General features: G+C 39.7%; 1 protein-coding gene across 2 annotated transcripts in view; it reads right to left on the bottom strand.

The window, feature by feature from the left end:
• The window catches only part of LOC139726537 (serine/threonine-protein kinase 33-like), a 38,268-nt gene extending 25,185 nt beyond the window's left edge, over window positions 1-13,083 (bottom strand). For both annotated transcript variants that reach the window (XM_071637520.1, XM_071637519.1), the window contains exon 1: window positions 13,066-13,083. The gene's annotated coding sequence lies outside the window, so the exon portion shown is untranslated. The remainder of the gene's footprint in view (window positions 1-13,065) is intronic.
• Window positions 13,084-15,632: the final 2,549 nt, after the last annotated feature.

The raw sequence follows: 15,632 nt of genomic DNA, 5'->3' as shown, positions 1-15,632 counted from the left end.
GTGCCCTGGAAGAGAAAAACAAAGGTGTTCACTCATGCATAAAGTCTTCCTTTTTGTTAACCTATCGGGTTGATAGCCAATTTAATTATCTTCAATATGGTGTATAATACTTTTGACTTTTAGCCAAATATATGAGAAATATAATCTTGAAAAAGTGTTCACTTTCTGTTTTTTGCTAAGTGTATTTGTTTCATTTGGTTCCGAAGCCTTCATGATTGATTACAAACTAGGGCAGAACAAGTGACTGATGTAAGCTCACTGCAGAACAAGAATGCAGCCAAGAGGGAAAATAGTATTGTGAGTCAGATTGTTTTATTTCTTGCAAGATATAGAATTTCAATTTTATTCACTGAAACATGAGCTCTTCAGTACTTGTAGCAGAGATAAACCTTGGCGATAATGTCATGTTTAAAATCACAAAGACTGTCTCTTTAATGTCAAAGTACCTGTAAAGTACAATAGGGAAATTTGCGAGTTTTCAAGACTGGTCATTTTTATAATGTAAAAGTAGCTGAGACACAATTCATCCATTATGATGCTGTGCTATGGAAATTGTCAATGTTGGTAGGTCTGTAGCCATAGGCTCATCGAAGAATGATTATCTCAATACAATGGTAAAGCATCAGGCCCCAGGAACAGCTCCTGGTTAATTCAGGCATGAAAGAACCTCCATCACCAAGAAACCTTACATGTGCAAACATTGAATGATCAGGGGGTCCTCACACAATGAGTTAAGAAGCAACGTGGAGTACACATATTGGCTCCACATACTTCTTAAAGCTTTTGTCAACAGACATTCCTTGTGGACTGAAGAGGGGACAATTTATGAAAGGAGTATTTAAAAGAACAAGAGGTGAATGAGTGATTGTTTTTAAGTACTGTACCAATCTCTTCTCTTTCATACTGTATACTGTTCACAAGAGACTGTTTCTGAATGACAAGCTATATAGCAAGCACAGACTAATTTAGAGTTCAGAACAAACAGGAGAATTTACAACTGTAGCCTGACATGAAAGTAGATTTAAGAGAAAGAAAAAATGAACATTAGAGCAAAATCAGAGCAAAGTCAGACTAGGAAAAGCTAACTCGCTGTATGATCATTTCCATGTACATTAAATGTACATGGAAATGATCATTTTTGTAAACTTAAAGGTTCATTACCAGTAATCAATCCTCTAACAAGGTATCACCTGGGAGCTTAATACTGATTATCTTGGTACAAACATCACTATGACATAATTTGCATGTTACTCATCACTTTTGTCTCTTGCAAATAAAAATACTCAAATGTGATACTTCCTCAGCATGCACATGATAATGCAGCATTGTGTGTAAAAGGAGCACACCACACTTGTACACTATTTGTAGCATCTCATGCATATCAAAATGAAAGTATACTCTTGGCTTCCATGAAACTACGGAGAACAAATCGTAATTGAGTCATTCCATCCATTACAAGAAGCATCTCACATGAGTAATAACATACCAGTAGAGTGACACTGAGAGTTTGTTTCTTCGTTCATTCAATTTCCTTGAACGTCAAGTTGTTTTTTGCACTGTCATTCAACTGAAAAAAAACTTCTCTTATATCACTAAAAATGCCACTGATCTGGTAACTATGGTTTTTTGTTTGTTTGTTTGTTTGATTGTTTTTTCACCATCTTTCGTTTCAAACCAAACCCTTCATATATACATACTGTACCAGTATTCTCTGGACTGATGAACTGATTGACCGGCATGTCACTGTATATGTACTTAGTACATAAACATTGTACAAACAAGGACTTACAATGTACATGGTACATGTTCACTGGAAGTTTGAGTATGAGGTTCTGATGTAAATGTGTATGCATCACTGAACATGAAAGTACATGTACCTACAGTTAATAGTTACATTGTATCTCGAAAACAGTGCATGAAACAAATTCTTTCTCCCTGATGATACACTGTCATGCTCATTTTCCCAACGCTCCCTGGTACATAAGAATTGGTGCATTTGGATGGTATGGCTCCTCACAGGTACATTTTGTAGGTACTGTAGCACAGACATTAAAACAAGGATTAAATCAAATTATGCAGAGTTATGGCATGCCATCTGACAGTGCCAGTTTTCATACCATTTTTTCGATACTCTCATTTGGTCCCTGTAGCAAATTCGACTGTCGATGTGGAGGAAACAAGAAAAATGCAAGTAAGTCTATGTAGCCATGTGAAAGAAATGCTCTCATGGCAGCCAGTCACTTCTGGCAACTGTGCAGAATTCCCTCAGACACACAATCTAAATACACTGTATGCCTTTTCACATTCTAGCTTAACATAGTATGTGTAAGAACATACACTCCCAATTGCACCTTTTCAACTTTCAACAAAAGGTTCTCATATACAATCCCCAAGGGTCGTCTATCCATCTATGACAAGGAACACAAAAGAGGCAACCTAAAACACAATGACAGCACGTTTTGTTTGCCCTAAATGGAGTCAGCAAGTCCTTTCTTTATTTTGTCTCTTTCTCAAAGTAAAAAAAGAAGAAGTGAGTTAGCCTACAATACCATGACGTGGGTTCAGCGAGGAGTATCAGTCTTAACATTCAGACCCTTGCACTTTTTTAAACATTAGAAGCTCACCTTCAAGGAAAGTTTAAAACATTTTCTTTGAGTTGGATGCCACGAATGAAAGAGTTCCCACCAGCAATTTCTGACTCTTCACACGTCTGTCTACTGTTACATGCAAAGATTGCCTTCCATAGAACATGTCAAAGGAAAATGTTTTGTGAAAAAAAGTGCATGCCTTTCAAGTCCGGGAAATATCCCTAGTTTGAGTGAGAAGTTTTGCGAGAAGTTTCGCAGAAAGTTTCACGGGAAGTTTGTGGTCACACTGGCAAAACTTCGAGATCTTAAAAGACTGCTACCTTAAACTTCACGATCTTTTGCCATTGTGACTGCGGCTTACATGTACAATGTATGTAGGTTTCCCCAGAGGAGTTCTTTTTTATGTTAAAATTATGTCTTTTTAGAAGTGTGAGCAAAATGCAAACTGCAGCATTTACAAGTGTGCTCGCTACAATGTATGTCTGGAAAATTGTGACAATTTTTCAAACAAATAGGAACTACAGTTTATATTCATGAAAAGTTGGGAAAATTTTGTCAACTGTCAGCAATGAGCTCCAAGTGCATAATGTATTTGACAATGCTAGAAAAGGTAGTGCATTCACAAACAACTTTAACAGATGTGAGAAGGAATCCTACCGGCATCTTTACAAACAAAACTCAAGACTTCACACCAGTGGTCTGAGTTGTTGCAGACTACTCTATGGGTGTAAGCCCATTCAGTACTATTGGCCTGATATTGATTATCGGGAGATGGGCCTTTTACGTAACAACGCTACAAGTGGTTGTAGCCATGTGTTTAATTCCTGTTTGCCCCCGTCTTCAAACAGTCACCAATGAGCCGAAGTTCCATTTACAAGTGTTTGCATAGCCGTACCCACTATATGGTAATCACGACATCCCTTTTGTGGAAGATCTCAAATACATATAATGAAGGCAGCTCTTCATTATCTTCTATGGCTTTTGTAGAAAAAAGAATGGCTGTAGAAGCTGCCATTACTCCGACTTGTATCCAGTTGTATCAATGCTAAGCAAACATCACCACCAGCAGATTTGCATCATCCTCATCTTTAGAAGTAGAGCAGACTTTGTATCATTCTCTCCCCCCCCCCCTCTCTCTCTCTCTCTCTGTTTCCTAGGTTTCATTCTATACCTACCTGAATCAATCATATGAAGGAGGCTCTGCTTATAGGCTTTGTCTTGTGTACACCTGTTCCTCATTTCTTCTTTTTCTTTTCTTTTTTTTCCCTTTGGTCAGTGGGCAACACTAAAACAGCATGTACAGCATCACATCTTGAAGAATGCCAATGCTCATTAAAACTGACTGGATACAATGTGTGATCCATAGCAATGAGGGAACTTTGTCTGTTGAAATTTGTACCATTATTTTGTAACTACTGTTTACCTATACCTTCCGAATGTGCACGCCTGTGAAATGGCTGTGACCGGCTGGAATGCTCCCCATGGAAAGGAGAGTGAGCACTGTCCGTACTGGTTGGAAATAATGTATCCAGTGACAGGGGTAATAATAGTCTGTCAAGCGCATTGAGATACTTTACAAGTGTGAAATGTGCTATATAAAAACAAGCTATTGTTCTTATTAAATACAAACCAGCATACACTGTGCTGCTTGCATTTGCGTTGATGTTGATCTAATTTTGTTGTATATTATGTAAGGTCATCAGTCTATTTGTTATCTGGGTTATCACTCATTTGCAATGTCTGCGTCATGTGTGTATCACTTGTCCATCCCATGTGAAACTCAAACTCTTGAACTGTTTGATCTTATCATGTTTAATTAAAAAGAAAAGACAATAAAGTGGTCATACAGTGTATAGCCCTATACTTGCATGATCTTCCATTGAAAGACTACTGCTCCCTAAAGCTATTGAATCATCCTTGGCAGACTACTTGTATGCTACATTGTACAATGTAAATAGTATTTTAGTAGTGTACTGCTTAAAACAGTTTTGTTTGTTTGTTGTTTGTTTGTTTTGTTCTGTTTTGTTTTGGGGGGGATTGTTGTTGGGTTTTGTTTTTTTGGCAGAAAAAGAAGACATTACTGATGGCAATCAACTTGATGTCACATTATTGCTGTTAGAAAGACGGAGACATATGCTTACTGTAAAAGCTGTTAATTTCATGGATACCGGGTAGATAATTTCATGAATGAGATCACAGACATTTATGCAAGATGTTGTTTTCAGGATTTGACACTGAGGCTTAATAGTGCATAAGTACGTGTCTGTGAATTTGATGCGATCAAGATCATTTGGCAATTTTTTCTTGTGTTGTTAAATTTGTGGTCCAACAATAACTCGTGAAAATTACACCCACATGAAAATAGCAGCTTTTACAGTAATTAAACAGCTATGGCTGATGTGCCTCATTGATTCTAAAGCCACTTATGAAATGAAAAGTGACTGGATGTTCAATATTTGTACAAGTACATGCAGCATACATATATGGTGTTAAAAGCCTTGCCTTTATTTGAAACTGATGTCAGAGCAAATATTAGGTTTACTGCATGACAATCACTCTAATGCAATTTGTTTAAACATTAAAGAGATTGTATTTCTGCTTGTGAGAATTCTAGTCAAATAATGAAGTTACAACTCAGAGCTTTGGGACCTTCGCAGTGATTGGACATAAAGGGGCTGAAACAGTGTTCAACAGTGAAAGTCGGTTTCAGATGTTTGGCCAGAGTGATGTTAATCAATATTGATTATTAAACCCAATGCAAACAAAGATGTACCAGGCATCACTCCATTGTATTATAAAATGTACAGTAATACTGAGTATTCAATCTTCAACAAAATGATTACTGCTTGTGAGAAATCAAGTCAAGTTGTGAAGCTTACACAAAGTTGGGGGGGGGGGGGGCCTCCATAAAGAAAGGACACAGACATTGTCTAGCATTATCACTGTGAGTTTTGATTTTGGCAGTTTAGTGTATAGAGTGATGTTAATTAAACATTGATTTTTACACTTTTGAAATGAAAATGCTTTACTACCGGTATTTCATGTGTGATTCATTATGCTTCAAGTACTAAATATTTTGATAAGTGGTTAGGTCAAGATAGGTCAGAGGGTGGTCAGAGGTCCAGATTCTTTTGCCTTTACACACAGGTTTCTCATAAGTCGAAATAACTTACTAGGTATTGTACCCATCTGATTACAAATATCACATTCATATTCCACATGATACAGGTGCCTAATATATCGCACGTACTGTGTAGTCTGTTGATTGTATTATCTCAATTACTGAATCATTTATGGAGCCTGTAGAAAACATGACCTTCAAAACTGTACAAGGAATGCCACTCATACAGGTCTGCAATTTGCAGTTGAGCTAATATCATTGCAGATGTGACATTTGCTTGCTTATTGAATAATCACAAACATGTGTAAACCATCTTTCTACCCGTGCAGATTAAAATTTGTGAATCACATCTAGTTTCTGTCACACACTGTAAATAGATTTTGTTGATTACAATACAAAACAGTCTTTTCGTCTGCTTTAGTAATGTTTTATTATTTTAATGAATGTGTCTTATTTCACACAGAAGTACATTTATAAAATGAAACAAAAGCACATTTACACTGAAATGTCATAATTTCCAGTTTCAAAAGCAGAGCAAACTAGAGGCCAATTATTCTAAAAGAACACCCTAGAAAGATAAAAACATGAATTATGATGAAACAATTTGTATTCCTTGAACAACATGTAACCCCTCTGGTCTGTATGTTGTACTGTACCATGGAGCTAGAACACATGTGGCTCCATGGTAATACCAACAGGCTGTACGACTGTATGAAATGTTTCATACTGAATAGGCATGAAAGATGCATATTTAGAATAATTCATGACACCTTTAATTATATTGCTTCAGATAAATTATCTCAATGACAAAGTAAAGACATATAGTGTGACCATGAGAAAAGTACATGTACAGCAACAGAGTGAGTCTTTGAAAGCATTTGCCATTCTACATTTCAACAATCTACAGTCAAAATACGTTTTGATCACCTTGGTCCTTTATTTTGAAAGCAAGCGGGTCCTGCTACAATTGTCCTTCTGGATACTAAGGTCTCACCATTGAAGGATCAAAACGTCTAATCCCTTTGGGTCTGCTGCTTTTTCAAAATGCACTCAGAGGGATTAAAGGATCTAAGCATTCCTGGGTCTGAATAGATGAAGTCCATTTTAGTTTTATATACCTGAGTACTTTGGTGCAATAAGATTGTATGTTCCACCAAGGAGGTGCATCTATAAGCAATGAGATACAAGATACTACATGTAGGCCAGGCTCGCTTACCTCCTTGATCTACAACTAGGTGAGTTCCCATATTGGTTTCATCAGTATTACCCAACCAGACCTTACATCTTCATACCATGTACTTATAGGAGAGAGCAACAGAAAATATTTTTTACTTTCAGTTGATTTCTTTTTGTTTAAACAACTGTATACACTGTATGTGGTATATTTTGCAGTATTTTTCCTTTGAAATGGTCAACTTACTAATACATCTCATGAAAATATTGCCATCTAAAAGAGATAATGATTTATTTTCCCTCATTTCATAATTCAGGTTCAAAATATGATAAATAAAGTTTTCTTTGGAAGCGCCTTTCATCAAACTAGCCGAGGTGATGAAGTCATCAAATCTCTGTCATTTGTTTGTGCAAGAAAAAGTATTATAGATATGAAAAAAATTAAACAAACTAGAAAAGCACTCTGAGAGCGCAGACCTCCGCCAAGCATGCAAATCAATTTCACCACTGATCTTGTTCTTCCATAGAGATATCAGTGATTTCCACCCATACGTACTTATAGCATTGTGTGCTGAAAGTTGCCAGATTTCCCAATATAGAAGCCTTTGTTACGTCATAAACACTCAGCTGCACGGCGCGCCTCACCCCAGCAGAAACTAGAGCACGCACTTTAGTGCGCGCAGGCAAACTTCAAATGCGCGCAGGCAAACCTCAAATACGCGCAGCCTGAACTCCCAAGTTCATTGACCCTACCTGCCAAAATGTCAAAAATCCTTCATAAATTCCCCCAAAATTCTCGGATCACTACCAAAAGTTAATCGTTTGGTACTTGTGTCATTCTCAACCTTTCCTGCAAGTTTCATCCCAATCCGTTCATTACTTTTTGAGTTATTTTGCACACGGACAAACTAACTAACGAACGAACGAACTAACGAACAAACCAACGGTAACGAAAACATAACCTCCTCCCTTGGCGGAGGTAATAAATATCATTTGGTTAAACTACAATGTAAGCAACTGCAATCTCAACTAAAATATGAAGTCATTACTACTTGGTTGTTGTGACACAACAAACATTCAATCTTAGGCACATAATGTACATTTCGGATTCATTTTTAGTGTTCATGTCTAAAAATTAAATTTACTGAAGAAGTTATCACCTCATCGAGTTTGCATACACAGAAGGAACCTCATTATAACAAAGACATAAAAACTACACCAGTTTGTACCTTGATATTATAAGGTTTTTCATTATATCAGGGTACAAAGACAAAGAAATATAAAGAGTTGGGACCTGCAAAATTACTCCATTATAATTTATAGTGAATGGTCACGAGTGTGAGGGTACAAGATTTCGCACAAGGTGAAAGATAGAGGCACTCTATTCAACGAGGCAAAGGTGTTGGCCATTGGCTAACACTAGCCAATGGAAAAAAAAAACACGTAAATTGCGAACACAAATGCAGAGACTCCAACTCTCCCGTTTTTGACGGGAGATCTCTCGCTGAAAGCCAATTTTTGCAAAATCTCCCGTTCTCCCGCTTGAGATTTAATTTCTCCCGCCCTGGCTCTGTGTCTCCTGCTTGAAATGATTTCTTACTTAGTGTCATCATATGTTGAAAAATAAGCCTGAGATAGCACGAGAGAGAATCTAGAACCCTACAGCTCAGAGGGCCCTTAAGCGCGCCCTGGACCTCGGCCGCAAGGAACTTCATGCTTCGCGCACATCACATTGGAGTCTCCCGTTTGCTAGGGGTTTCAGGCGGGAGAATCTCCAGATCAGAAGGTGTGTGGGGTTGGAGTCTCTGCAAACAGTGGAGCTCGGTTCAGCAGGTGACAAGCCATGGGTGTATGCAAGGGGGGGTCGGGAGGGTCGTACGACCCCCCCCCCCCAAATTTTCAAAAGGTCCACTTTTTGTAAAAGACATTTTTGTTTTTCGAGGGCTTTTTACCCATTATACAACAGGAAAAAAAAAAAGTGACCAGGTGCATGGTGTTCCAGCAAATTGGCAAAAACTTCGTAAATTTCATAACTTAGTTTTAATATGCCATACCTTATTTCTAAGCCGCACTGCCATGCCAAAAAAGTCACTTTTGTATGCACCAAATGGCCCCATTTTAAGATATAAAATTCAAAAACTCCCTACCGTGGGAGGGGGGACACCCCCCTCCCACACCCTCCCCCAGCTCCCTCGCAAAGGTAAAGGTCCAAAAAATTGGATTACGACCCCCCCCCCCAGAAAAAATCCTGGATACACCCCTGCAAGCACCCAGCACCAGCAACCGAAAATATGTTATAATCTTTAGGTCAACCTCCCAAAACCGACTGATTTCAAGTGTGGTTTTATCGCTGGTGCTAGTGCTGAAATAGCACTAGCACTAGCACTAGCACCGAACTTGAAATCACCCACTGTACACCGGTGCTGCAGCTGCTGAGCGCTGCTGCAGAGCTGCACATGCATGCACTGAATAACATACTAACATTATAATATTACTGGATGCTGTTATTTTCGCATACAGATATTTTCGCGAATGACGAGGTCATAGACATTTTCGTGAGATGTTGTTTTCGCGAATCGACACCGACGCTTACGTCAATGCTCTATTAACAAAGCGCATGGAGACATTTTCGCGTGTTGTTAAATTCGCGATCCAACTGTGATTCGCGAAAATGACAGTGTATACAGCATAGTGGCCATGGCCACTCCATGAATCCCCACGCTACCTGGTATTTATAAGTGTTGCGCTTGAGCATATTATCTCGCTTATCCGGAAAAATTAGTACATATTTGGATTGCTGCCGGTCACATGTCTGGGCAGACAGCTGAGGTTCAACTGTAAATGATGTATTTCTTTCCTGAAAAGTCAGACAGCAATTGATCATATGCAGTGTGTGAAAAAGACTGTGCCCATTGGCCTTTTTGACTGTTTCTCTTTTCCAATAATGTTATAACACACATTCTTGCCAGCATACATTTGTACATGTAGTTCTGCTTGCACAGCTTAAGCTATTGTAAAGTACCATTACACATACATTGTACAGTGTACAAAATTGTAGTTTGCAGCCACGCCTGAAAGTACATATTGTGTATATTGTTGTACAGGTGTACATGATAGGGAAGCTAGATAACAAGCTCGTAGGGGAGTTGGCAAAACATTACTGAAACCGTGCATTTGTACTTGTTGCTCAGGAAATGTTCCAAACTTATGTTAATGCAAGGGCTGGGACATTCACTTCTGTGACAGCTATCAATAATTAACACTCTAAATATCTCTAGCACACAACAACACATAGTGTATGTTTTTATGTGCTCAAGAAAAGAATATCTATTTATCTATTTAAAGTATTCTTTACCCAGAGTAGCCCCATCAGTGGTTTACACTGTTACTACAGGTGTATGTAATATAAATAATAAAATATAATTGCATTTGCAATGGTACAGAGTTACATTTGTTCAGACTGCAAAAGATGCGTTGTACATGCAATGTCCGCAATGCACTGGTAATGTAATGTCTGAAGGACTTTTTTTTGATGAATTATGCAAATTCTTGAAAAACTTTCTGAATACATGTACAGTTGTGTGATATCACACTTTAGATTTGTATTTAAACTTAGAACAAAGTTGGACCAAAATGCAGTGCACTGTGAAAACTTGTGGCTAAAACATTACAAACATGCATATATGCATGAGTATGAGTGAAAGCAACCTTTTTATTAACTAGGGTTAGTTGTATGACTCATATGAGGAGAAACAAGTGATGTTTGGATCATGGTAATCTTCAAACATTATTTTGTAGTTTTACATGCACTTTGGTATAAATTGTCATCATCATCATCACCATGCATACCCAGTTCTCATCAGCTCAAGCACTAACTATACACAGCCCAGTCGCTGTCATACAGCGTCTGGTCGGGCTACTCAAGCACGGAACTCAGGTGCTCAGGTGATTACGGACTACCAAACCTGATTGAAATGCAGAACATGTAATATACAATGGAGGGGGAGCTAGGTCCTAAATGAAAACAGTATGTCACTAGATTATGAATAAGACAAACATTTCTGCTATTTACAAGAAAGGTAGCAGGAAGGACGCTGGAAACTACCGCCCAATTAGCCTAACGTCCGTTGTTGTCAAGGTTATGGAATCCATCATTAGAGATACCATCGTTAAGCATATGAGCCAGCAGAATCTGTTTTGCAATGCTCAGCATGGATTTGTTCCCGGACGCTCATGTACAACTCAACTACTTTGTCAGCTTGAAGATTGGACAGAGAGCATAGATAATGGTGATCCAGTCGACGTCATATATCTAGACTTCAAAAAGGCATTTGATTCTGTTCCACATACCAGACTCCTTAGAAAAGTTGAATCGTTTGGGATTTGTGATCCTCTCCTGTCATGGATCAAAGCCTTTCTCACTGATCGTACTCAGCGTGTGGTTGTAGACGGCTCCAAGTCTGACTGGACACGTGTACTGAGCGGCATTCCTCAAGGGAGTGTTCTGGGCCCGACACTTTTTGTGATGTATGTGAATGATCTGCCAGATGTTATCTCTAGTTCATCACAATTATATGCCGATGACGCCAAGATCTATGCTAGAGTACCGGATATTGACTCCTGCCAATCACTGCAAGAGGACCTGACTGGTGTGGAAAAGTGGTCACTAACCTGGCAACTCCCTCTTAACTCGCAGAAATGTGAAACCCTTCACATCGGGTATAACAACCCACAATGTTCCTATTCAATTGAAAATGTTACATTTGATGATGTCAACTGTGAAAAGGACCTGGGTGTTTTGATTGATAGCGAGCTCAACTTTCGCCAACACATCTCCTCATCTATCCAGAAGGCTAACCAAATGTTAGGTCTTATGAAACGTGCTTTCGTTAACATCAAACCAGATATTTTCCTGCCTCTGTACAAGGCCTTGGTTCGACCGCATCTGGAATATTGCAGTGTCATATGGAAACCCAGGTTTACGACAGACGACAGAAGGATAGAAGCTGTTCAGCGCAGGACAACCAAACTGTTTCCTGGACTCAGCACCCTTTCCTACAGAGAGAGACTAGTAAAGCTTAACCTGTATTCATTGCATTACCGGAGGGAAAGAGGGGACATGATCCAGGTCTTCAAAATACTACATGGTATAGACAGACTCAACCCACAGTCCTTCTTTGTACAGTCACAGTATCGTGGAACGAGAGGCCATCCCTTCAAATTATTTGCAACCCATTGTCGTTTGAATATCCGCAGCAACTGTTTCAGCAAAAGAGTCATCCAATCATGGAACAGTCTGCCCTCATCACTTGTTACATCCACTAGTATAGATTCTTTCAAACATGGTTTAGACACGTTCTGGTCAGACAAATGTTTTGAAATTGTCTGACATCCACGCCCACGCTCGATATAGACTGTTACACGTGCTACCAAGCGCTGACGACCGGGAGACCTGACAGGAATTACCTACACTCCCGTACAGATGATGATGATGATGATGATCCCTTATCCTTTGCCAGTTTTGCAGAGCTAGCCATGACATTGGCATTGCTAGTTTGTAGACAAGTGCAACATTTTTACTTTACTCATCCTATATTCCTAATTAGGCCTAAACGTTACTGTCCAGACGCATTGGAATTGCATTGCAATTTGCATGAATTTGCATGCAATTACTATCGTCTACTCTAGACATCATCTAACGTTAACGCGTAACTTACAGGTACCGGGGGCGGTAGTGTTGTTTCAAGACATAATCATGATAATAATAACCGTACATATTGATGTACTACTAGTCTATATAGACGGCCTAGACGGTCTCGTCTAAAAGGTTAGCTGACGAACATCTGCGGAGCAGCGCTACTTCTTTTCAATTTTATCGTAATTTAACTAAGTATTGTACAGTGAATACCGTGAATTCGGTAGTGCATAGTGCAGTGGTATTCCATCCACCAAGCAAAAAAGCGTCACTCGCTGCCAGGATACACAGCACGCCCCGTGCAATACGACCTACCTCTCCTCGCCAGCTCCGTCAGCGGCTTCCTAGTTGACCTAGCCACGCCACGGCACGGGCACGGCGGGGCAGAAATATCGCACGTCAGCTCCTCATCCAAATCGATATCAAAAATACAAAGGCCAAAACAGACATGAAACAACACAATTTTTACGAGAAACTGGCTTTCTCACCCATTAAATGTCTTCAGAATACACGGAAAGATTTATGTTACGACGACATCGCAGGAGTCGCCGCGCCGGCACCGCAGCTGTTGTGTGTGATACACATACATACAGCTCGCTCATCATCAGTGCAATCTGCATGCAGTATAGCCTACACACACACAAGCTCGCCGTACAGGTTTATGACTTATCGACATGCAAATCCTATCTATTCTGGCTGCCCGTTCACTCGCCAATCAAATCTTTCGATCAACTCGTACTCATGAATCGATCGATTTCAGTCGACCTTTGATTGGTTGGTTCTGATCAGTAATGGTGTCCCTTCATGCGAAACAAGAGCAATCGTGATCCGCGCACCCTCACAAGCCCTGCGTAACAAGTTTATACTTTTAGCAGAATTAAAAGATAAAAAATCAAAAAATCAAAAAAAAAAAAAAAAGGGCAGAGAATTGTTCACGGCGACGGCAAATTGAACTCGAATTTGTAGTAGCTGAAATCGATAGATGAAAGTAAAAAAAAACCCACAAAACAAATGAAATGGCAATCTGTCATCATTATAAATGCAGACAGCATTTATCTCAGAATTGCAGGTGAAGCACACTGTAACATAATAGGGCCTACCATGATGAATACCACCAGATTGCACTGACAACAACATCGCTAAAACGATGACATTGGTAGGCCTAATAAATATTATCAATAATGTTGTTGATGTTGATGAGACGGAGAACGCTGCCGAGTATAGATTCCAAGCCTTACTCCAATTCTTTTATTGCTGTTTTACGTCGATTACTAACACACTGGCGTAGCCGGGGGGGGGGGGGGGGGGGGGGGGGCGATGGGCGCGGTCGCCCCCCCCCCCCCCCTCCCTAAGATTTTCTGACCGGGAATTTGGGAGGCGGAAAAAAAAATGCTTGTATGCTGTATGCATGTACATGAGGCGGGTCTCCCTTTCAACAAGTAAGATCATAATTTCTTCAATATTTCACTCAAAGTGTGAACCAGATTGTGAATTTCAACAAGAAAAAAAGCAAAATCTCTCGTGCTTGACCCCTCCCAAACCCTCCCCCTTTGTGCTCCTTTCCCTAGCTTTGTACACTGTAAAGATTTATAAAAAAATTCTGAATAATTCTGAGTGCACAAGACTTATCACTTATATTCCAAAAATCTCATGTAGTAGTAACGTTCTCTCATGAACAAGGGGAATATATCCCCTTTTAATCAACCCTTTCCTCCCTCAGTCCCCCCCCCCCCCGATCAGTTTTGTTTTTCTATAATTTCCCAAATATTTCATCAAATAGAAGATATCTCAATTCCAACTTTAAAAAGGCAAAAGCTCCATCCTACGGCAGGTGGTGATACACTCGTCCACGCCTTCTCCGTGCTCGCCCGCCCCTCCCCCCCCCCATGCATAGCGTTGCTACACTTTGAACATAAACAGTTTTCCAAAAATGCCATAAAATGTGTGCACCAAAATTTATACAGAATCTCCTTCCATGGACTTCCTACACTTCTCTTCTGATTGACAAATTTCTAGATAGGGCCTATTCCAACAAAAGTGTGCGCCAGATTGTTGAATTTCAGTTCTGAAACTGAAAAAAGCCTCCCTTGAATATGGGAGAGCTATCTTGCCAACCTCCCATTGCTTGGTACCCACTATAGACTTGGTACACTTTGGGGAATGACGATTTCCGAATTTTCCACAAAACGTGTGCTCCAGATCGCTTCATTTCAATTCTAAAAACGCCAAAGCTCCGTTGAGCGGGAGGGGGAGTCCCCCTCCCACACCTCCCCCCTAAGCTCTACCTCACTATAGACTTTGTACATAACACAGGTAATGCACATTCGGAATAAGAGCTAAATTCCGTGATTTTAACACGTCCCTGAAAAAGTCCTGGAGATCTATTTCCATTATTATTTGGTACGCATTGCACCAAAAGTTTTTACCATATCGCTGAATTTCATGTCTGAAAAATGCAAAATTACCTCCGTGAATGAGGAGAAATGCCCCTTATCTATGCACCCTCGTGCGCATGCTTTTTCTGTTTGATTGCTGAACAGACAGCGTTAATGATATTCATTGTAAGAATTAACACAAGAAGTTTATCTAAATGATACCATTTTATATAGGCAAATTGTTCAATGATAATCTACATCAAAATATATTGTTATATCTTACACAAGTGGAACTGTTTCAAGCCGATAAAACACGCAAAAACATGCATGCATCAAAGTGCATCAGACACAAAAATGCTAAAAGTTCTCACCGCGGGAGGGGGGACACCCCCCTCCGACCCTCCCACAACCTCCCCTCCCCCTCCCCCTTGCTCACTCACCCAGCTCGCTCGGGCTCAGTCGCGTTCATGATATTCAGATTAAAGGACAAGTCCACCTTCATATACATTAGGATTGAGAGAATGCAGCAATACTATAGTAGAACACATCAGTGAAATTTTGAGGAAAATCGGACAGTCCGTTCAAAAGTTATGAATATTTTAAGTATCTGCGCAGTCACTGCTGGATGAGAAGACTACTACAGTGTATGATGTCACATGCGTACAACTATGTAAGGAAAA

Source organism: Diadema antillarum, unplaced genomic scaffold, assembly GCF_040938485.1.
Source record: "Diadema antillarum isolate AM-2024a unplaced genomic scaffold, OU_Dant_1.0 seq00000089_RagTag, whole genome shotgun sequence".
NCBI classification, from domain to species: domain Eukaryota; kingdom Metazoa; phylum Echinodermata; class Echinoidea; order Diadematoida; family Diadematidae; genus Diadema; species Diadema antillarum.
This window is presented reverse-complemented; position numbering and strand designations above follow the sequence as displayed.